Source organism: Danio rerio, chromosome 17 (assembly GCF_052040795.2).
Source record: "Danio rerio strain M-AB ecotype USA chromosome 17, GRCz13ab, whole genome shotgun sequence".
Lineage (NCBI taxonomy): Eukaryota > Metazoa > Chordata > Actinopteri > Cypriniformes > Danionidae > Danio > Danio rerio.
In genome coordinates, this window is record NC_141037.1 from 15,376,575 (window position 1) to 15,400,732 (window position 24,158).

The 24,158-nt window shown below is 36.9% G+C and overlaps 2 long non-coding RNA genes across 6 annotated transcripts in view; one reads left to right on the forward strand and one right to left on the reverse strand.

The window, feature by feature from the left end:
* Positions 1-7,044, reverse strand: part of LOC147833033 (uncharacterized) — a 219,557-nt gene extending 212,513 nt beyond the window's left edge. For 3 of the 4 annotated variants that reach the window (XR_015513166.1, XR_015513164.1, XR_015513165.1), the window contains exon 1: positions 3,538-3,576. This is a non-coding gene — a long non-coding RNA (uncharacterized LOC147833033). Of the gene's footprint in view, positions 1-3,537; positions 3,577-6,138; positions 6,173-6,687; positions 6,811-6,909 lie in introns of those variants that run through there. The other variant, XR_015513163.1, reaches the window with a different exon arrangement.
* LOC137488078 (uncharacterized) overlaps positions 1-22,886 on the forward strand; it is a 28,649-nt gene extending 5,763 nt beyond the window's left edge. The window contains exons 1-6 of one of the 2 annotated variants that reach the window (XR_015513168.1): positions 20,068-20,123; positions 20,456-20,562; positions 21,499-21,625; positions 21,802-21,887; positions 22,200-22,242; positions 22,340-22,886. This is a non-coding gene — a long non-coding RNA (uncharacterized LOC137488078). Of the gene's footprint in view, positions 1-20,067; positions 20,124-20,455; positions 20,563-21,498; positions 21,626-21,801; positions 21,888-22,199; positions 22,243-22,339 lie in introns of those variants that run through there. The other variant, XR_015513169.1, reaches the window with a different exon arrangement.
* The last annotated feature ends 1,272 nt before the right edge of the window (positions 22,887-24,158 follow it).

Consider the following 24,158-nt stretch of genomic DNA (forward strand, 5'->3'; position numbering starts at 1 on the left):
CAAAATATCTTCTTTTGGGTTAAACAGAAGATAAAAACTACATATAAACCACAGGAGAGGGAAAATAAATGGTAAGGTATTATACTTTTTGGCTATCCCTTTAATAATATTTCAAATTATTATAAGTCCTTTGTGTAGAGTAAGCAGGGCTAATGTTTAGGACAAAAACTGTATTCTGCACTTTTCAGCATCACATTCTGTGCTTTTTTATAAAGATGCACTTATATCAAAATGACTGTATGCTGAAAGATTTGTTTACATTAATATCTTGTTTAACCTCCATATAGAAACAATTTAAGTAACTCTAAATTTAAGTCACTCTAAGCTCTTTGGAAATACATGCCTCAGGCTATATTTCGTTTCAGATTACAAATCCACTAGAGGGCGCTGTGTAGATTTTGCTAATTTAAAATACGTTCCTTAGGGATTGTTTTGTTATGCTTCAGATTCTGGTACATGAGAATGCAGGGTTTGTTGTTCAGATCACCAAGCGAACCACTGAATCTAAACCCAACCAATATTGTTTTCAAAAGAAAACACAAGAGAAAAGGCGACATGGTTTTAATCCCAACTATGAGGCAATGAAAAATGAGGCAAACATATACAACTACTAGGCCCACACGGAATCTGCGCGCGCAGAATTCCACAGATTTTTGGCAGATTTTTAGCCCATCATTAATTCTGTTTATTTACTTGAGTAAATGTGTAAATCTGAATTTGTTCAGTTTTTATTTAGTAATTTATTACCTTTTATTTAATATATTAAGGTTTTAGTTATGATACTCCACTGGATACTCCCAAAATAATTCCGCAGAAATCTGCAGATTTTTACCAAAATTCTCCGCAGAAATAGCACGTCCACAGATTCCGTCTGGCCCTACCGATTACAAATCATAGACATACAGTTGAAGTCAGAATTATTAGCCCTCCTGAATTATTAGCCCAGTTTATTTTTTTACCCCAATTTCTGTTTAACGGAGAGAAGTTTTTTGAACACATTTCTAAACATAATAGTTTTAATAATGCATTTCTAATACCTGATTTATTTTACCTTTGCTATGATGACAGTAACTAATATATTACTAGATATTTTTCAAGACACTTCTATAACGCTTAAAGTGACATTTAAAGGCTTTACTATGTTAATTAGGTTAACCAGGCAAGTTATAGTAATTAGGCAAGTTATTGTATAACGATGGTTTATCCTGTAGACAATTGAAAAAAAACATAGCTTAAAAAAGAGGCTAATAATTTTGACCATAAAATAGCTTTTGAAAAATTCAAAACTGCTTTTAATCTACCCAAAATAAGCCAAATAAGACTTTCTCCAGAAGAAAAAATATTATCAGACATACTGTGAAAATTCCTTTGCTCTGTTAAACATCATTTGGGAAATATTTAAAAAAGGGGAAAATAATTCAAAGGGGGGTAAACCTAATATTAACATGTGTTAATGTGACATTGTGTACCTAATAACTCGATGCACTACAGAATGTTACATTTACACACACATGTACATATTACATGTACTGTAAACACAGCTTCTTACAGCGTAATACTCACTACTCATAAATACTTTTGAAAGGTCTTTACTCCTATTTTGAGTAATATTTACAACAGATACTTTTACTCTACTTGTACTACAACTTTAGACGAATAATGCTACTTTTACTTAAGTATGATTTTTCAGTACTCTTTCCACCACTGCCTGTGATTAACTTCAGAATGTCGAGATCCTGTTCGTGAGAATGTATGCAAATTCCAGGGCGTGACAACTCTGTGCGACATTAAGTCCCTGAAGAGTAAGGAATCAGATATAAACCAAAACTCTAAATTGAGCCATAAATGATGAATGTGATCCATTCTAACAATTAAATAGAGTCTAAATTTGACAGTCACTTAAAATTGGAGGTGAAAAACAAATATAAATAAATTCTAATAAATAACTAACAAGCACTAGAAAAGGCCTACATGACTTTAACCTTTAACCATGCTATTAGGCCGTACTCACACTAGGTACAGTTGCCTCGAACCAGGCCAAAGCACGCTTGTCCCCCCTCCCGTCTCCCCCGACGGCCCGCGCTCACACCACAAACGGGCTTCGTCATCGATGCTGTGCTGTTTAGTGAGAAGCACTCTCTCACTCAGCAGCACAGTGGAGATTTCTCTAGTTATATCGTTTCAGTCGTTTGATATGCCGTCAAATATTTCGCCAAACAGTCCTTAGGGATGCGGGGACAGGCAGTCAGATATTTCGCCGAACAGATCTGCCACTTTTGGCGCTCATACACAATCATAAAGCTCTTGTGCTGCAGGAATGAGAAGGTCTGCTGAAGGCGCGCAGCTGTCGTGCAGTGAGGGGTTTGCGTCTTTAATAAACTACGGCAGTTTGTGTTCACTGAACAGTAAGAATTATTAATAAGTCCATATGAAACAGTGCCTTAAAAGTCACGTCTCGCTTTCAGTTTTGGGCTTTGGCGCGTTTTGCACTCATACACAAGCGTACCGCGCCAAAGCCCAAGTGAACCGGGCTCAGGCACACCTCTTCCAACCGGGCCAGGGCAGGCCAAGTGAACCGTGCTTGAGCCCGATTCAGCGCACTCACACTTCTCAAACGATCCGGGAAATGGGCCTGGGCACGGTACGGATGGCATAGTGTGAGTAGGCCCTTAGTTTCGTCAGTGGGCTAATAGATGGACTTCAACATAACTAAGTAACGCACTTGTTTACTTTTTTGGGGGAGTAACTTAATATAGAAATGTATAATTATAACTTTCAAACGTATCTTCCTCCAACACTATATTTTTTTGTTGATACTGTATTTCCTTGTAAATATCATTAGTGTGAAAAGGAACAGAAGTTATTGACTTACCTAGTTATTAGAAAATGCGGTCTAATGAAGTAAATTTTTGCGGTTTTAAAAAAATTGAGTTTGAGGCACATATATCCAATGTGGCTTTGTTGGATTAGTTATTTGTTGACCAGACATACATCATTTCTAAGAAACATTCACCATTTGACCTTTCAGAACATGCACAGTATTACCAAGAGAGTGTAAAAAGAAAGTTAGCAGTCTGTTCAGTTTTTTTTCCTTGTTTACCTCTTGTAACGGAGTCTTTGGTCAGCTCTGAATGCTTTTGATTCCACAATTTATTTGGTTGTGTTTTTCTTTTGTCCTTGTGTGATATAATTGAATACACAGACAAGCTTATGTAATTCATGCATCCCACAGAGAAACATATTGCTAGCCTATGAATAAACAACACTACAGTAAATCTGACTGACAGCTGATGAATAAGTTATCAGTCAATCATTGATCCCGTTTAAAACACACATACCATCAAAGAGAGCATTAAGATCAAATCAGGGGAAGTATAAGTTTTATTGGATTGATTTTTAATAAGCTTGTTGTTTGATCTGTGGTTGCTGGTGTGGAGATTTGCCATGTGCACAGGAAACTTGTGTCTGCCTAGGGAGCTGATTTTTCGTTCTTTTCCGTGTTATAGAAAGGTAATATATCAAAGTCGTGTATCCTACCTGCCAGACTGGTGCTGATTGTAGTTGAAACACAAGTCCCTGCAAGGCATTAAAAGCAGTGTGAAAATTCCTTCTGCATTATTCATGCAAGTATTTTAATGCTCCCTCTGATTTTCTCTCTCTCTCTTCTTCACTTTTTCCTTCCCTCCCTTTATTTCCTGTCCCTATTTACAGTCTCAGTATATTCCGTTTTTGCAGGATATAAAGCTCCTGTTTCAAGAGTCTTTTTTTTCATAAGCAATGTTGTCCTCTTTAGCGACAGATGTTGCAGGTTTGAGAATGCATTTATGGAAATAAGCATTATCAAGGTTGGGAAAGAATTGCTTTATGCTGAAAAGGAGTTGTAATTACCCTGCATGCAACTTTTTATTTGTATTACTAAGTACACTTATCGGCCACTTTATTAGGTACACCTGGTATGTAGACATGGTCAAGAGAATGTGCTGCAGTTCACATATCCAGTGAGCGGCAGTTCTTTGTGTGCAAATGCCTTGTTGATGCCGGAGGTCCGATGAGAACGGCTAGACTGGCAGCATCTGATAGGAAGGCAACAGTAACTCAAGTAACCACTTGTTACAACTGAGGTATGCAGAGGAGCATGTCTGAGCACACAAGTCCAACCTTGAGGCGAATGGGCTTAATGCAGCAGAAGACTACACCGGGTGCTACTCCTGTCAGCTAAGAACAGGAAACTGAGGCTACAATCCACACATGCTAACCAAAATTCTACAATAGATGATTGAAAAAGCATTGCCCGTCTCAATTTCTGCTGGGACATTGGAACGGTAAGGTCAGAATTTAGCAAATTAGCATCAACAATATGAAAGCATGGATCCATCATGCCTTGTATAAATGTTTCAGGCTGGTGTTGGTTGTGTAATGGTGTGGTGAATATTATCTTGGCACACTTTGGGCCCATTAGTATCAATTGAGCATTGTGTCAGCACCACAGCCTACTTGAGTATTGTTGCTGACCATGTCCATCCCTTAATGACAACTGTGTACCCATCCTCAGATGGCTACTTCCAGCAGGATAACCCGCCATGTCATAAAGCGCGAATCATCTCAGACTGGTTTCTTGAACATGACAATAAGTTCACTGTACTCAATTGGCCTCCACAGTCACCAGATATAAATCCAATAGAGCACTTTTGGGATGTGGTGAAAGATCGCATCATGGATGTGCAGCTGACAAATCTGCAGCAACTGTGTGAATCATATCAATATGGACCAAAATCTCAGTGGAATATTTCCAGTACCTTGTTGAATCGCTGCCACTAAGGATTAAGGTTATTCTGAAGGCAAAAGGGAGTCCAACCCGGTACTAGTAAGGTGTATCTAATAAAGTGGCCGGTGAGTGCATTTATGAATTTTGCAAAATGTAAATATTTAAATGTAAGCACTTTTATTAAAATATTATTTATAATAACTTATTATTATTATTATTATTAGTAGTAGTAGTTGTAGTAGTAGTAATAAATAAATGTTGTCAAATAAAATAATATAAATATAAAAGGAATAATAAAAGACACCTATTGTTTATGGTAAAACTGAGGGATAAAGATTTAATAACATCTGCAAGAATTAAATTAAAATGTAAATGGATAATATATGTACAGTATATGTGAATAAGTATTATCAATTAATTGCTTTCAGTATACATAAATACATTTCTGTTCAAATATAAGGCTTAATAGAAAACGTGTCTTAGCAAACATTACCTACATTATAGCATGGTAAACATTTTTATTTACCTAATAAACATAATACAGTTGATTAAGATTGTTTGTTTATACATCTTTTTTGCTTTATTTTTAAAGTGTTAGTCCATGAAAATAGATGAAAAAAATTCAATAACATCATAAAATTAGAATATGAAAGGGAAATATGTGAATTAGCAGTATTATCTTGAGCACCGAGCGTTAGAAAAGTTTATTACATTGCTTTCAGTGCAAACACACATTTCCATGCAAATAAGTCTCATTATTGAATGTGCCTGAAGTTGCAATGAATGTTGTGACAGCAATGTTTGTGTACATTTTCCATTCATAATAGCAACAGTTTTGCATCAAAAACAGCAAATTATGAAAAGAGAACGTTAAAAGAACGCATATAACATTTTTTATGTCTCTGCTTACTATCTAACTACATACAAAAGTTATTAGACAGACAGACATATTTTTGCATTAGCATTTTTGGCTCATTCTAGTGTTTCAATCTGCTATCTTACTACATACTTCAGCTTTAAATATATACAATCGTATGCACAAATTTGGGCACCCCTCTGTGGCTGCATAATAATGTGCTCTTTCTTTATAAGAGATCACAGTGAAATGCCATTTGATTTCCAGAGAAAGCTAGATAATGTATTTTTTAGACAGAAATCCATAGTGTAGCTGTATTGAGATGTGTAAAAATTAAATTGAAACTTAAAAAAATAGGTTATGCAAAAGTTTGGGCACTCTCTCTTTTGTGTGGATTTCAAAACCTGTAGTCATTTAATGCTGATCAATTATAACAAACAATTATTTGAGTGACTCAGTGAACCTTAACAATCCTAACAAAAGTGCAACCAATCATGAAAAAGGATATTCAACATACCTGACTGCTACTTGTGCTTCTCATTATTGTAAACCTGAAAGTAGCAACATGGGAACCTCAAAAATACTTCCTAATGACCTAGAAACTCAGATAATTTGTCAACACAAATTAGGAGAAGGACGCAAAAAGCTACACAAAGGTTTAACATTTCTATCTCCACAGTTTGAAATATAGTAAGAAAATGGAAGGTCACAGGAACAGTTGTTGTGAAGGAAAGATGTGCTAGACCAAGAAAAATATCTGAAAGGCAAAGGCGAAGAATGGTTAGAATAGGCACAAACAAAACCACAGACCACCTCCAAAGAGCTCCAGCAACATCTTCCAGCTAATAATGTCATTGTACATCGTTCCACAGTCCAGTGCAGTCTTCACAAAGAACAGCTCAATGAAAGGTGATGCAGAAAAGCCTTTCCTAAGAATTGTTTGAGGTATGCAAAGGCTCATCTGGACAAGCCTAAATCATTTTAGAAAATGTATATCGTGAACAGATGCCACAACCATAGATGCTTTGCATGGTGGAAAAATAACAGAGCATTCTAGGAGAAGTACCTGCTCTCTACTGTAAAATATGGTGGAGGGTTCATCATGCTGTACGGATGTGTGGCAAGCACAGATACTGGACACTTTGTCAGAGTTAAAGGTCGCATGGATTCCACCCAGCGTCAGCAGATTCTGAGGAAGAAATGTTCAGGAATCATTCAGGAGACTGAAGTTAAGACAGGTTTGGATGTTTCAGCAGCACAATGACCCAAAGAACAGTTCCAGATTTACCAAGGAATTCATGCTCAGACACGATACAATGTTCTAGAATGGCCATCCCAGTTCTCAGACTTGAACATCATCAAAAATCCATGGATTGAATGGAAAAGGGCCGTTCATGCTCGACACCCATCAAACCTGATTGAACTGGAGACATTTTGCAAGGAAGAGAGGTTCAAAAATGCCTTGAGCAAGAGTTTGGGGACTTATGCTTGATTGTAAGTCCACAGGCTTTTATTTCAGCAAAAGGTGTCCGTACAAAAGATTGATGTCATTATTCTGCTGGGGTGCACAATTTTTTTTTTTTTTTGTTTTGTTTTGTTTTGTTTTTGTTTTTTAGCTTAAATTGTATTGCATCTGGTGATTAAATACATTTTATGTCTGAACTGACATGTTCCTTTTGCCCTAGGGTATAAAATATATCCAAATGAAATTTCTTGCAGTTATAATTCGTCTTTCCACCAAATTGGCTCTATCACTGTCTCTCCACTCCACATAGCTGGTGTGTGGTGAGTGCACTGGCGCTGTTGTCCTGTGCTGCCGTCACATCATCCAAGTGGATGCTGCACACTGGTGGTGGTGTGGAGAGATCCCCCCTCCCCCAATATACACAATAAATGTGCTACATAAATACACATTACATTACATTATATAAAACTGATCAGGGGTGGCCAAACTTTTGCATAAGACTGTATACATAAAAGCATATTAAAGGCAAGTAAAGTATTTTTAGCATCATTAATATGTCAAATATTTGCCAAAAACCCGTCAAAATATGTGTATAATAATGTTTTATTAACATTCAGCATATTTATGTAAAAGTGGAATGACATACTTATTATGGTCTGTATTTAAAAAAGAATAAACAATCATACCAAGTATTATTATATTGTCTCCTCTTGCTGACAAATTTGTAATAGTGATAAAAAGAATAGTGCCAAAGTATAAAGAAAGCATTTAAAACGTTTTAAAGCATTTTTTTTTATGTCATCCAATCCTCACAGCAAGAAGGTTACTGGGTCAAGCCTTGGCTCAGTTGGCGTTTCTGTGCGGAGTTTGCATGTTCTCCTTGCGTTTGCGTGGGTTTCCTTCGGGTGCTCCATTTTCCCCCACAGTCCAAAGACATGCGGTACAGGTTAATTGGGTAAGCTAAATTGTCCGTAGTGTATGAGTGTGTGTGTGTGTGTGTGAATGTGTGTGTGGATGTTTCCCAGAGATGGGTTGTGGCTGGAAGGCCATTCACTGCGTCAAACTTGCTGGATAAGTTGGCGGGTTATTCCGCTGTGGCAACCCCGGATTAATAAAGGTACTAAGCCGATAAGAAAATGAATGAATGAATGTCATCCAATGATTCTTGTTTTGGTGTTAATTATAGTTACATGTTATTATTATAATAATCATTTTAATAATATAAAACAACAACTATAATAATAATTATAATTGTTGTAGTTATTTTAGTAAGTGGTAAATTGTGGTTACATTTTATTATATATATATATATATATATATATATATATATATATATATATATATATATATATATATATATATGTGTGTGTGTGTGTGTGTGTGTGTGTGTGTGTGTGTGTGTGTGTGTGTGTGTGTGTGTGTGTGTGTGTGTGTGTGTGTGTTTTTTTTATTGCGATTTACAATTAAAATGTAATGATTTACAGTATTATAATTTTAATGCAATTTGATAAAATGAATGAATTAATTAATTAATTAACATGTCTTGAAATCAAACATCAATGTGTAGACTGTGTAGACAGCAGTGGCTTTTCTTTCTTTCCTTTTTTTTTTCTTATCTCAATATTGCACATCAAAAGGTCGGAAGGTCTTTATATGATCCTCAAATTACTTTCTTAATGCCATAATAATTCCAGCCACCTGTGTGTGTGTGTCCTTTGAAGGCGGACTGGTGGGATGAGGTTGAGATAGCCAAAGAATCAAGCCCTGATTAAACAGACTGGACAATTAGAGTATCTTTGGCAGAGAGAGAGAGAGAGAGAAATAGAGAGAGAGAAAGAGCAGAGTGAGAAAAAGGGGGGGGGGGGGGGCAGAGAGTGAGCCCAGTGATTACTAATCAGACAGGCTCAAAGACTGACAATTGTGACCTTCCTCTTTAAAGAGAATCATCTCCTCCCAAACTGGGGCTCCTCTGCTTAAAGATGTCATGCTATAGCCCACTTCATAGCATGTAATATAAATCTCTGTCATCCCCAGAATGTGTCAGTGAAGCTTCAGCTCAAAATACCACAAAGACCATTGTTTACAACTTGTCAGAGTTGCCCATACGTGTGCAGAAAAACATGTTTATGCGTTTCCCTTTAGATGCAAATAAGCTACTGCATTCCAGAAGAAACAACAAAGCAATCAAATCTCATGTTGGAAAGTCAGAAATGACCAGTAAAAGATTACAGCCTTAAATTTGAATGTATTTTGCTAGCAGCCTAGCACACATTGTTATTTTTTAGATGAACAATTAATCTTAAGTCAATTAATCAAAGTCTGTTTGCTTCCATGGTTGGAGTCCTTCAGCCCCAATATTCTTAACCACTCCCATCTTAATGTTAATTAGCTATGAGAGAATTATGCATGAAAAATGCCCCACCCCTTTTCAATATTCCATTTCAGTAGGAGGTAAATCAACATATTGAAATAAAAATAAAGTCAATATGCAGTATCTACACTACCTGACAAAAGTCTTGTTGTCGATCCCAGTTGTATTAGCAACAGATAATAACTTGACTTCTAGTTGATCATTTGGAAACGTGGCAGAGAGATTTTTCTGATGAATCTGTTGAACTGCATCCCAATCATCACAAATACTGCAGAACACCTATAGGAACCAGCATGGGCCCACCATTCTAATAGAAATCAGTCAAGTTTGGTGAAGGAGAAATCAAGGTTTGGGGTTACATTCAGTATGGGGGCATGCGAGAGATCTAGTAGAGTGCATAACAACATCAACAGCCTGACGTATCAAGACATTTATGCTGCCCATTACATTACAAACCACAGGAGAGGGCAAATTCTTCAGCAGGTTAGCGCTCCTTATCATACTTCAGCCTTCACATCAAAGTTCCTGAAAGCAAAGGAAGTCAAGGTGCTCCAGGATTGGCCAGCCCAATCACCAGATATGAACATTATTGAGCATGTCTGGGGTAGGATGAAGGAGAAGGCATTGGAGGTGAATCCAAAGAATTTTGTTAGACTCTGGGAGTCCTGCAAGAACACTTTCTTTGTCATTCCAGGCGACTTAGATTAATAAGTTATTAATTAATTAATTAATTAATTAATTAATTAATTAATTAATTAATTAATTAATTAATATGAGTTATTGCAGAGATGTATGGATGCAGTCATCCAATCTCATGGGAGTCATACATAATATTAATTATGGATAAAAATTATATGGGTATATGGGGTACATGTGAGAGTGTGACAGAAACCTTTGCGCTCTTACCTTGATATGTTTGAGAAAATCAAAATAAGCCCCTCAGATCTCAGAACAGAGTAAGTGTATTTATGCATGCACACAATAATCTGCTTTTTTACTCCATAGAACTCCAAATAAAAGCCAGAAACATTTTTGTACTGGCTTATCTGAAGGTTAATACTGCCAACTGATGATGATGAACAATAAAAAATTATAAATTTGTCAAAAACGTGAATTAAAAAATGTAATTACATGTGGAAGTCGATGGGGCAAAAACAGCCACTAACATAACGAAAGTCAATTTCCCCAGAGTGTATTGTTAAACTTTCAAAAACTTTCAAAGCATTTTCCCAGAATATGTGTCAAAATAAGATTTGTCACCAAAATCATTCCATTTGCTGAATCACAGGGAAAGTTGTGGCCAAATTAAGACTCAAATTCACCCCAGAGTGGATAAAAACATCCTGAACATCACATAAGATTTAAACTTTTCCATGATAAATATACATTTTCCAACACAAGCATGAAGTGTTGGCTGTAATATTCAATTAATTCCCCTTCCTACCTAGGTTTTATTAAAATGGCACGTTTCCATAAGTTTGAAGTAAAAAGAAACCAAAACATAGTTACCAAATTGTCCTTTTCATGTTTTCTGGGGACACGATTACATCACTCTGAGAAGACAGATTTTCATGATATGTCCCCTTTAATGCCAGACACACCAAGGGGAATTTAATGGACTCTGGCAAAGCTCCAGGATGGCATGTAAAACACAGCGGAGCTCCACGTTCACAGCTGCTATTCGCCAGCGTCCAACAAAAGACAGGCTTTTTGACAGCAGAGATACCGCAGAAACATGTCATTATCTAATTAAATCTCTTGTTGTCCACGCTCACTATTTTTTTTCTCCTCGCTCTTCCTCTCTATCTCTTTCTCCCCCAAGCAGATGCAGAGTTGATTTTTTCCCCCTCTCTCTTCTTTCTCTCTGGCTGACTAGCGGCATATTGATGGACAGGGACACAATCCACACAGAAATGTCCTCGCATCGCGCTTGATTGAGATGCAAATGCATTCATAAAGTCGGGAGCAGCACTGCATCAGCCTCATCTAAAATCATCACACTAGATCCACTTCTCATTTAAAGTTGGAGAGGGTGTTTGCTCAGCGGCGGCGGAAAATCAACTTTTGATAGTTATAAAATAACACAGCGGGATCAGGAAATATTTGGGTGGCCCTAAATCTCAGCAAAATGCAAATATGCAAAAGCAATGTTCTGCAGATTTAAGAGAAAATATAAATAACGCAGCACTTTTTAATGCATTTCAAGCATTTGATGTATTCATAGTTTATTTTAAGGGTGTTTTTTTTTTCAGCATGTGACAAAATGCATGCGTTTAAAACAGCTTATTTTATTTTTAGTTCAGTAAAAGTTTAATACATTTTTTTAAAGTTTATTAAAACATATACAGTGCCAGCATAAGTAAACCCCTCACAAAGCTATCTTATAAATTCATATTTTTAATAGGAAGCTATACAATATTATATTTGTGCATATACAGTCAGTACTGAAGCCAAATCTGGAGCATATTTAACAAAATAACTTACGGTAACGGTCCAAAAACTAGTACACCCAAAAGTATATGTAATAGAAAAATATTAAATGCAAATTTTAAAAAAGAAGCAAAAAAAAAAAAAAAGGGAAAAATTGTTTAAATTTTGTAGTTTGTAATTTTTTTCAATATTTTGCTTGAATTTAATTGTATTATCTTTCAATTTTCAAATACGTTTGGTGACTAAAATATTATTTGAATAAATATATTTGTTTAATAAATGTTTTGTTTAAATGCACCAATATATTTGGCCTATATTCACTGAGAAATTGATAAAAATATTCATTTTTAAAATGGGGTGTACTCAATGCTGAGCACTTTATTTTACTATCATTGTTGAACAATCATAATTACATAAATATTTATAGATTTACATATATCCATATAAAATATCTTATAATATTACATTTATGAGCAATATCACATGAGTAGCAGCGTTGGCTTGAGGCTGCAGGCCTCCTAATGCAAGCCCCTACCAGTGACAAAATACAGACATATCACACTGCTACTCATGTGATATTGCGTTCATAAAACAGTTACAGGGAGTAGTGTTTAAATAATCCTCTATAGCTTAATGTCCAAAATGATGACAAAACTGGTGATTTTGCTCCCATTTTAAGATTATAAGGCTGAACGTCATGAAATGCCATCAGTCTACAAAGATTTCCCAGTATTTCTCTGTTGCAACAGAAGATCACAATAAAATAATTAGCCCCAAAAAACCAAAGCAAAGCAAACACTACCAGTTTCTGTGGTATAAATACAGCGCTACAACATACAAAAGAGAGAGATCGACTTAGAATGTTAATTACTTTTTTTATAAGGATTTGCTCAGCTGTAGTATGAAACTCATGTTGAGAATACGCTTTTCTCCCTATAAGGAAGTATGCGTTCTCTGTTGGCATCTTGTGGCGAAACATCAACCGTCACTTTTTTTAGTCTGCTCAGACACGCTGATCGTGGCCGATGCATTGAATCTTCAAAGTTATAAATATTTTAAAGTAGGCAGCATATCCTTATAAATAAACGATATAGATGCAATCTAAACAACTACATTCTCAACTAATAGCCTCAAAAATACATTATGTTGTCCAACAGCAGCAATATTTATCAAACTGTAGAGTGTCCTCTGGTTTTTAAAAGCCGTTTCAGTTTTATGGTTTTAGTTTAAATATTATGACTCAATTCTTTACTATAACTGTTACCTAAGCTTGAAGAGACAAGCTTACACAAAAATAACAAAAAATAACAAATTTCTTATCATTTACTAACACTTAACTTGTTCCAAACCGGTTTGAGGTTCTTTCTTCTGTTGAACACAAAGAAATATATTCAGAAGGATGTTGAGGAAAAGAAGCCATTGACTTCCATAGTGTTTTTTTCTTACTATTGATGTCAGTGGCTGCTATTCCCCAACATTCTTCAGAATATTTTGTTTTGTAATCAACAGAATTCATTCATTCATTTTCCTTTAGCTTAGTCTTTTATTTATCAGGGGTCACCACAGCAGAATGAACCGCCAACTTCTCCGGCAGATGTTTTACGCAGCGGATGCCCTTTCAATTGCAACCCAGCACTGAGAAGCATTCAACTACTCCCACATTCACAGCAATTTCCTTTACCCAATTCCCTTACACCGCATGTCTTTGGACTGTGGGGGAAACCGGAGTACTTGAATGAAAACCCACGTGAACATGCAAACTCCACACAGAAATGCCAACTAGCTCAGCCATTGCTCTAACCAGCGACCTACTTGCTGTGAGGTGAAAGTGTTAACCACTGAGCCACCGTGTTGTATTCAACAGAATACAAAAATTCATAAAAGTTTAGAAACAATTCAGTGTGAGTAAATGAGCAAATTATCCCTTTAAGGTGAATCCTTTAAAACCCCCGTAATAATTAGCACAGTATTATACAGTAATTCAGAGTAATCAAAGATGTTACTATGAGTGGATTACAGTTAACAATTTCAGCAAAAACACCACATTTACAGCATCATTTATCCTGCTCTATTTGTATTTACAGTATTATATAGCCTTACTGTAAAATATACTGTAATCTAAAATACAGCAACATACTGCATAATGGTCCCACAGTGAAATACCGTTCATATGACAGTTAAATACACTACCTGACAAAAGTCTATATAAGTTTTAGGAACAACAAATAATAACCTGAATTCTAATTGATCATTTGGTATCATAAGTGGCAAAGAAAGTTCTTGCAGGACTCCGAGAGTTCATCAGGATTCTTTGGATTCATGTTCAATGCATCCTCTTTCATCTTACCCCAGACATGCTCAATATTGTTCATGTCTGGTGACTGGGTTGGCCAATTCTGGAGCACATTGACCTTTTTTTGTGTTCAGGAACTTTGATGTGGAGGCTATGTATGAGAAGGAGCGCTATCCTGCTGAATAATTTGCCCTGCCCTGTGGTTTGTAATGCAATGGTTTCATAAATGTTTTGATACTTCAGGCTGTTAATGTTGCCATCCACTCTGCAGATCTCTCGCACGCCCTCATACCGAATGTAACCCCAAACCATAATTTTTCCTTCACCAAACATGACTGATTTCTGTGAGAATATTGGGTCTATGTGGGTTCCAATAGGTCTTCTGCAGTATTTGTCACGGTTTATGGATCTGTGTGTTCCTCCTGTATGTTATGTATCATGCCTTGTGTGTTGTCATGCGTGAGGGTGTGTGTTTGTTTACCTTTTGTGCTGACAGCGTGCTAGGATCAGCTGACTTATCATCCTCCAGCTGAACCTCATTTGGCTGGCTATATAATTCCTCCTGTGGTATGTGCTGGTTATCAGTCCGTTTGTTGTCCTTGTCTGTCCTTGTTCCTGACTGTTGTCTCCCAGTATCCTCCGCTGTCTGTTTGATGTCTTCGTTGTGGTCTGTGGCTCTCTTTTGTTTGAACTTTCGTGTGTCCTCTGTTCATTAAAATACTCGCATCTGGATCCTCCTTGTCTAAGAGTCGTGACAGTATTTGTGATGATTGGGATGCAGTTAAACAGATGATTCATCAGAAAAATCTACCTTCTGCCACAATTAATCAACAGAAGTCAAGTTATTATTTGTTGCTCTTACAACTGAGATCGACAAAAAGACTTTTGTCAGATCTATATATCAGTGTATCTATATAATTTACAAAAATCCTTAACAGTGAACTTCTAAATACCCCACAAATATTTTAACATATTAACAAAAATCAGAATATACATCGCTTAATTAAATTCATTAGGCTGTTTACACCTAACCCAAGACTTTAAGAAGAATTACATGACGTGGCTTTAACTTAAATGTCCCTCACATTCCAAAGCATGTAATGAAATGGCTGATATGTTAATACAAGGAGACTCTGAGCCACAGGGGTTTGCCACCAAACCCAACAAAACTCAACATGAATTAATTTTTCAGAAGGTAATGGGAGGCTTTGCTCCTCAACCCGGCACTGTCACACAGACGAATCGTACAAGAGGGTCAAAGCAAAGAGAGAGAGAAGATCAATGGAGTGTGAAAGTGATTAGAGGAAGGAATGCCACCTTGAGACAAGAACAGAGAATGAGAAGCTCAAGCAGGAAAAGTGGACGGATTGAATAAGGACTGAAGGAGAAGGAATGAGGAATGAAAACAAAAGAAATGCCGTGAGGGCTTGGAGGGATGGATGGATGGAAATAGGTGTGCTAAAACTGAAAGCAAAATGAAAAGAGGAGGGGAAATAAAAGGAAATGGGAAAAATCAAAGTTGCATTATGAATAGGAAAGAGGAGGAAATGAAACGAGCAGATGAGAAAAGGAAGAGGACGAGGATGATTTGAGAAATAAGAGATGAGGCGAAAGGAGAGCAGTATTAATGTAGGACAAGCCGAGAGAGGAGAGCAATTTGAGGAGAAGGGGGAAAGGACAGAAAGGAGATCTGAAAGACATGAGGGAGTTGAGCGAGGAGAATGAAAAGATAGATGTTTGCCTGGATTGATATGCCTAGTTCATTTATTGAGATGGTATTAAGATGGATTTCAGATCAGATCACAAGTAGATGAAGGAGACATATTTCTGTTTTGGTGTTTTAATCGATCTCTTTTGACCATGTTTATTAACTTTAACTGGGGACATCTAACCCAGTGGCCATATTGATGTCAAAAAACACAAAAATGCAAATCGATTTAATGGGAATTGACTAAATTAATATCAAAACAACATCAAATTGACGTCTATAACATTGGTGTCAAAAAATACATCAGAAAAAAGATTACAAAACTGTCTAAAAGTTATTTTTTTTTATGTTTTTGACAACAATTTTAGATGTCAATTTGATGTCGTTTTGACATCAAGGTAGTTTACAGGCAATAATAGTTACAGAATTCAGTGTAAATTTAAAATCTGGAATTGAAGCTTTCAGATAAATAAAACTTTTCTAATATTAGAATACTTTATGTTGTTATGTGGGTGGTCAAAAGGGCATCAATGTGTTGATGTCAAATGGACATCAAGATTTTGACATCAATTCGATTTGCATCTTGATATGTTTTTTGATGACATGTTGACATCAAGGTGCCCGCTGGAAAGTTCAAGTGTATGCATTGGCATTTTTTGAATGTTCAACCTAATAATGACAAATAAACTTTCACAAATCTGTATATGACTGGAAACAACAGACTCACTGGAAATACGCTACCTTACAAAAGTCTTGTCGTCGATCCCAGTTGTAAGAGCAACAAATAATAGTTTGACTTGTAGTTAATCATTTGGAAAAGTGTCAGAAGGTAAATGTTTCTGATGAATCATCTGTTGAACTGCATGAGTTTGGTGAAGGAAAAAATCATGGTTTTGGGTTACATTCAGTGTGAATGGTGTGCGAGAGATCTGCAGAGGATGGAAACATCAACAGCCTGAGTTATCAAGACATTTGTGCTGCTCATTACATTACGAATTACAAGAGAGGGCAAATTTTTCAGCAGGATAGCGCTCCTTCTCATACTTGCCTCCACATCAATGTTTCTAAATGCAAAGAAGATCAAGTTGCTCAAGGATTGGCCAGCCCAGTCACCAGAGATGAACAATATTGAGCATTTCTTGGGGTAAGATGGAGGAGGCATTGAATCCCAATGATCCTAATGAACTCTGGGAGTCCTGGAAAAACGCTTTCTTTGCCATTCCAGATGACTTTATTAGTAAGTTATTTAAGTCATTGCAGACATGTATGGATGCAGTCCTCCAAGCTCATGGGAGTCATACACAATATTCATTCTTTTTCCACTGCAACACAAGACTTTTGTCTAAGCAAAGTCAGACTTTACTGTCCTCATTAAATAATTAAAAAATAAGGCATGATCATATTTTGTTTTAATTAGGTTTAATTAGTAATCTAGAGGTTTCTCATATAAGCCACTTCTGATATCAAATTATCAACTAGAAGTCAAGCTATTATTTGTTGTTCCTAAAACTTGGAAAGGCGACAAGACTTTTGTCAGGTAGTTTATATAACTTGTACTTATATAACTAAAAATGCATTGCTCCGAGTACGTCTCGCTGCACATTTTAAATTATAAATCCACTAAAGTGTAATATCTGCATTTTTTTTGCAAATCTGAAACATGTTACTGATTGTAATTTTATGTTAAACATAAAAAATACGAGTTTGCAACATTGAGCAGCACAATAATCTCTTCTTTACAATTAAAAAACAGTGAAAGTGAATTATACTGGAAGTCTCAAACCAATAAGGTTAAAATGTTATCAATAGCAAAATGTTAAGCAATAAATGTAAATCTTAAGTAATGAATTTCAGATTGAAAAAATGTAGAGAGCGCCATCTAGTGGATTTGCCATATGAAACGTGCAACAAAACATACCCGGAGATAAGTATTTTATATTTAGTAAAACTTAGGCAGCGACACGGTTGTCTCACAACAAGAAGGTCACTGGTTCGATTCCCGGCTGAGTCAGTTGGCATTTCTGTGTAGAGTTTGCATATTCTCCCAGTGTCTATTTGGATTTCCTCCAGGTCCTCCAGTTTCCCCCACTGTCCAAAGATATAGGTGGATAAACTAAATTGGCCACAGTGTATGAGTGTAAATGAGTGCGAATAGATGTTTCCCAGTACTGGGTTGCAGCTTGAAGGGCATTCGCTGTGTAAAACATATGCTGCATAAGTTGGTTGTTCATTCCGCTGTGGCAACCCCTGATGAATAAAGAGACTAAGCCAAAGGAAAATTAATGAATGAATAATTTGCATTGGTGTCCAAGTCACATTTTAAAGCCACGTGAATTAATGTGTCTAGAATGTTTTTTTTTAACATGTTATATTGTTGGCTCAGGCACATATTTCCAATGAGCCTGAGTTGTATAGTTTTCTTTATGCCAAGACTTGAAAGTGAAGTGTGTAATTGAAGTTAATTCTGCTTGTTTCCAAGCAAATAAACTTCAGACATAATGGTTGTTTCCAAACAGGTTTTTCTTTAGGGAAACATGCATCATTCAGACTGTTGTTTATGTTAAACCTCTTTGATGTGTTCTCTGTTTGCTGTCCATGGTGCTGAAATACACCCCTGTGAGCCACTTTTCATCACATACACATTTTTTATGAAGGAAATGGGCTTCACAAACAACATGATTGAAGTGTCATTCAGTAAAAGCATGATTAGGCATGTTATTTCACTGGTTCACTCCTCAGTCTTTCTTTGTGCTAAATGCTTTCATCTGTTCAGGCATCTGTTTTTCCTCTTATTTACAATCACACGAGGTTAATCATGAAAGACGTTTTCAAGCATGCTAAAAGGAAAGCACTGTTAGCGTTTTCATTATCAGACTGATGCTCCTGTCTTTTGAAGTACAACTATTATCATGCAATCAGTCATGTGCTGGTTGTTTTCTGGTGGTGTATAAGAATGAAAGGTTCATTCATTCTTTTTCCTTCGTCCCTTTATTCATCAGGGACTTATGCCTTGGACACCATTGCAAATTCTATTTTGCTTAATGCAATTTTGAAACGGTGTTTTTTTTCTGAAAAATAGCATCTTTATTTGAGTATTCAGTTCCAAACATTCTCATTTGTAAGTCACTTTTTTTATAAAGGCATCTGCTAAATAAATAAATGTAAACACATCTCCTGTCAGTCTCCACAGAGCAACCTGAGGTCTTACTCAAGAGCTCAGCGGTGATTAGTTCATGGATCAAAACTCGCAAAGCTCAAACCTGCAGACCTTATGTAACCAGCCCAGGTCAAAACCTCTCCACGCAATTCTATGCTTCGTACTTTTCCAATCTCTCCACGTACTTGTCCATATGTACACAGCCCATAAGGGAGATCCAGCCATCATAGTGAATTGCCAGTAGCAGAAGTGAAGATCTGTGTCTTGCTCAAGGGTGGAACAGATATAATGAAGGACGGCTCTGAGTGATCTGTCTGCTGCTGGAACTGGAACAAATGATTTTGGTTGACATTTGAGTTCTATCTAACCTCTTGTCCTACTACAGGCCTACCTCTCAATCATGTGTGCTCATTCGGAGGGAATCATGTGTGTTTGTGCTGCTGATGTTGAGAGGTCAATGAGTTATATAGAACATCCTCCAGCTATCCCCCCCACCCCCTGCTCTCTCTCTCTCTCACTCTCTCTCTCTCTCTCTCTCAGACAGTCTCTGTTATTTTCCCTCTCTGCCCTCTACTCTTCTTTCTATCTCTCCGTCTGTCTCTTGAGAAATGCCTCAACATCTCTCTTCTAGTCATTGCATCTCCTTCACTGCTGCTATTTTCTCTCTCCAAAGATGTTATTGAGGGGAGAAAGGCATATTTAATCTGCTGATGATAAAAATAATTTAAACATTTCCAACTCATGTTTTGTCCATGGAATGCCCTTCAGTTTTTTTGATTTCCCTTTTCCCCCCTCAGATTTCAGGGGCAGGTGGGGGGTCACGTTTCTACACAGCAAATTCATCAGAGTTAAATTCTCGGTGTTGAAGCATTTCAGAGTAAAGTGTTGACGTTAAAGAGTTAGATTTTGATAAATTAATATAATAAGAGTTAGAATTGATTTTATTCAGTGCGAAATCAAGGAGTTATCTTTTTTACACTTGGTGGTGTTATTTCCAACATCCGGGAATTCATGCAGCCCCTGTCACTGAAGAATTTTCCAGACGCCATTCTCCATCTGAGGTTTAGAACAGCAACTGGTGAGTCAAACTACCTAAATGTTGGTATTTTACTGACTTTCTTTAAGGAAATTCAGTTGTAAACATATTGTTAAGTTAATAACTTTAGAATGGAGTGACAATTTTAAACTTCTGCGGTTCATTCATGGTCGTTTGTGTAACGTTATCTAGCTTAACTGCATTAACGTTACTATTGACTTCTTTTCAAGAATATTTTTATATATGCTAACGCATACATAGTGCATAAAAACATCAAATGTTCATGTTCAACACATTTCTGTCACGCTTAATGCCCTTTTGTGCGTTGTTACCCATCTGTAAAATAAAATCGACACTTCTCCTTTAATTCCAAGCAAACTAGCGAGGGAATCCCCGGAGCAGCCTAGCCTACTCTGCCCGGATGCTAACGGCAACACAGGACGGTTTCCATGAGCTCTGGAGAGTTTCTAAAACATATCTGGTGAGTAAATGAACATATGCTTACTTGTAAAAGGCTTCCTGACTAAAACATATGATTGTTTGTTATCCGTGTATGTTAATTTGGTTATTTTAAACACCGCAGCCCTTTTAAACAGGTTCATTCGTGGCCGTCCATATACCGTTAGTCCATAGACTCGCATGATAACGTACGCTTGAATTATATTAAGTGTTGACAACCATTAAAGTCGGAATGTTAACATTAATGTCTTTAAATGTTTTTAAAAACCGCGTTTGCACTTTCTCAGACATTTGACGTTACAGAAGTCTCCCGGAAGTTGCGGGACTAACGTTAACGTTATCCCGCAAATGCACAGAGACTCCCAGATGCCCAAGTAGATGCCCGCAAATGAATGATAATCTCCCGGAAATCGCGCGTCTCCCGCCCGGTCATTAAACACTTTGCACACCCCTCTCCACCGCATCCCTCCCAGCTCTTTAGGTACGTCGCGCGCAACTCATCCCATTGCTCTTCAGGTTCTCATCTCTCCCGCTACCTCCCGCAAATCAACTCTGTATCCCCCGAAAATGACTTTTCCCAACTCGGGATGTCTGACGTTAGTAAGTTAGGCTATTTCTGTAGTCAGGAACATCTTAGTCAAGCTTTTTCTCCCGCATGATATTGTGCTTAAAACTATAGGCTAAACTTAGCATGTACTGTACACAACATTTCCGTTTTATTAAAGACAATTTAGTGCGTTGTAAACAGCCACCTGTCTGTAAAATTAATCAACTTATTAATATTTGAGCAGCCTAATGATAATACGGGTTTGATTTGTAGATTTATTATCAATAATCAACATCTGAATCAAAATATATCTGAAAAAGTGTGAGGCATACTTTGTGATGTTCATCTCTCTTTTTTATCTGAAGGTTATGCATATGTGTTAGATACTAATGTTTTGTTGTTTTTTAACAGCCACAGTTCTCTATACAATAACACAAGACCCTGTGACGGTGGCTGATTAGAGACGGATGGTGTATTTCCAGAGTTAGTGAAATGACCAAGCACACCTTCTTGGTCATATGTGGTGATAATAATGAAGGTATGTTTGATAAAGTTCTGTATTTGTTTCACAATAAGCTGAGAGGGTATTAGAGCATTAGAGAATAACAAATGACATGAAGGTGATAAGTTTTGTATTGTGGGTGAACTGTTACTTAAATAATGTTTTGCTCTTTGCTTTGCACTTTTCCTCTTCTGCTTATCCTAATATTTAAGATTATATTTGGACCTGAAACATCTGCTAGACTCCAGGAAAGGTGGCGTCAATACTGGTCCTGAAAGGGCCTAACAAGTTGAATCTGGTAAAGAAACATGCACGCACGCACACACGCACACACACACACACACACGCACACGCTTACAGAAAACTTTAGGTTTATGAATATATTTTACACTGTGGCCAATATTTTGGGGAAGTCAGCATCACTAAGTGATATAAAAGATTTTAAGCTCCTCTAAATTTTGCTCCAAGTGTTGTGTTAAATTCAGGATTCTGGACAGACAGCTGCCTGTTTTCCAGTTCTAGTCATAGTGGTTAAACCTAATTGTTTTTGGAGATCCAACAGTGATATATGTGTTTTTTCTACTTTTCCATATCCTGTCACCTCAACCAGCTGGGAGAGTCAAGTTGTGGATCAACATGAAGATTTTCAAAAGGTGAGTTTAGATTTCTTGAATGTTTTATTTACTTTAAATGTTCTTTTAAATGTATCATAGAATTTGATTGCAATTTGTTTTCAAACATTTATCTTAGTCATGCTGAGTCTTGAAGAGTTCTTAGAAGAGCATCACCCTATATCCGTGCATCAGGAACCACCAGACGAGCGATCAGCAGCTGCTACATCGTCATGGATAAAAAGGTCATCCTGTGGCTGGGAAGCACTTCATTCACAGGACATGCTTAATGAGATTTCCTAGCTCCAGTTTGTTTTCACACAAGTTTACAGCATTTATACCTTCATTTAAACTGCTGTGTTTGATTTGGAGGACCAAGGAAACACCAGAAGTGAAAGATTTGCACGCCAAGTTGTTTAAAATGTAATTTCAGAAGAAAACTATGCGTTCAGAAGAAAACTATGAGTGACGATACTGTATATTGAACTTTCAAATTGCTCTGATGAAACATCAAGTTTGGACCAAAGGACTGAAACAGCCTTTTTGAGCACTGGTCATACATATTTTGTTCATACTGTCTGTACTAATAAAACATTTAAAGCATATTTGACATTGTTGCATTTTAAAAACTGAATGAATTGTTGAAGTGGTGAATGTTTTCAAATAAAATGTTTTTTATTTTGTAATTTACAGTCTATTTGAGTTTTTTACCATATTTACACTCAAGAGAGTTGAATAAAATAATATATTACACCAGGCGGTGTTAAATATAGTTACATATTTTAACTCTGCCCAGAGTTAAAATTAACCCTTACTTCGGTGTCAATATGCCAACCCTTTTGAAAGTGTTGATTTAACTCTGTTTTGAGTGGACCCCATGAGACACTTTCAAAGTGTTGAAATTAACACCCATAGAGTTGTTTTGGGTCCCCATATTTTGCTGTGTATCCACGCAGCAGGCACATACTGGGCCAAGGAATAATGTATAGCGATTAAATATAGGCCTCCCAAAAACACCCAGCTGGATGTTACAGAGTACAGTTAGCCTATTACCATGGCGGATCATCGCGCTCTCTCTCATTTACACACACACACACACACAGCTGCATACAAACAAGACAAAAAGGGCAGTAGTGCAAAGCAGTAGTGCCCTCTTTCACACAAACACACACACACACACACACACACACTGCTGCATACAAACAAGACAAAAAGGGCACTAGTGCAAAGCAGTAGTGCCCTTTCACACACACACACACACACACACACACACACACACACACACACACACACAGCACTATGGCGAATGCGTGCACTCTTTCTCTTGGGAGTACCATATTGTTAGACCACCTGCTTTCAAATTACACCAGAGTTCTCAACCGCTTTCGCGTTTTATATGGAAATTTATTCCCAGGCCACAAGAAAACTGGTCGGGTCCAGCCGTGGAAATGCAGACCTCTAGTGCAGATCCAAATGTAGGGTTTACTAGCAGAATGGCCAGGCAAGCAACGGTTAACAATGGGGCAAACAGATGTATACTGGGAATCTAGAGTCATGATCAATAAACAGGCAGAGGGTCAAAAGGCAGGCAGCAGACAAAGTGAAACAAACAAAACAAAGCAAGGTTTAAACACAGAAGGCAAGGCTAGTAATGATAAGAAGTCAATGTTCACAATCAGTATAAAAAAGACTCAGCACTGCTGTGTGTGTGTGTGTGTGTGTGTGTGTGTGTGTGTGTGTGTGTGTGTGTGTGTGTGTGTGTGTGTGTGTGTGTGTGTGTGTGTGTGTGTGTACGCTGTTTAAATAATCCTGTAATCAGTCCTAAAAGTTTTTGCGGTTTCACAAAATTGTAGTCTAAATCAATTACTTGGATGGAATAAGTTATAACTGTTACTGTAACCATTGGAAACAACCATTAAGTAATTAAAAAACTATTTAACAATTCCACAAATCTCATT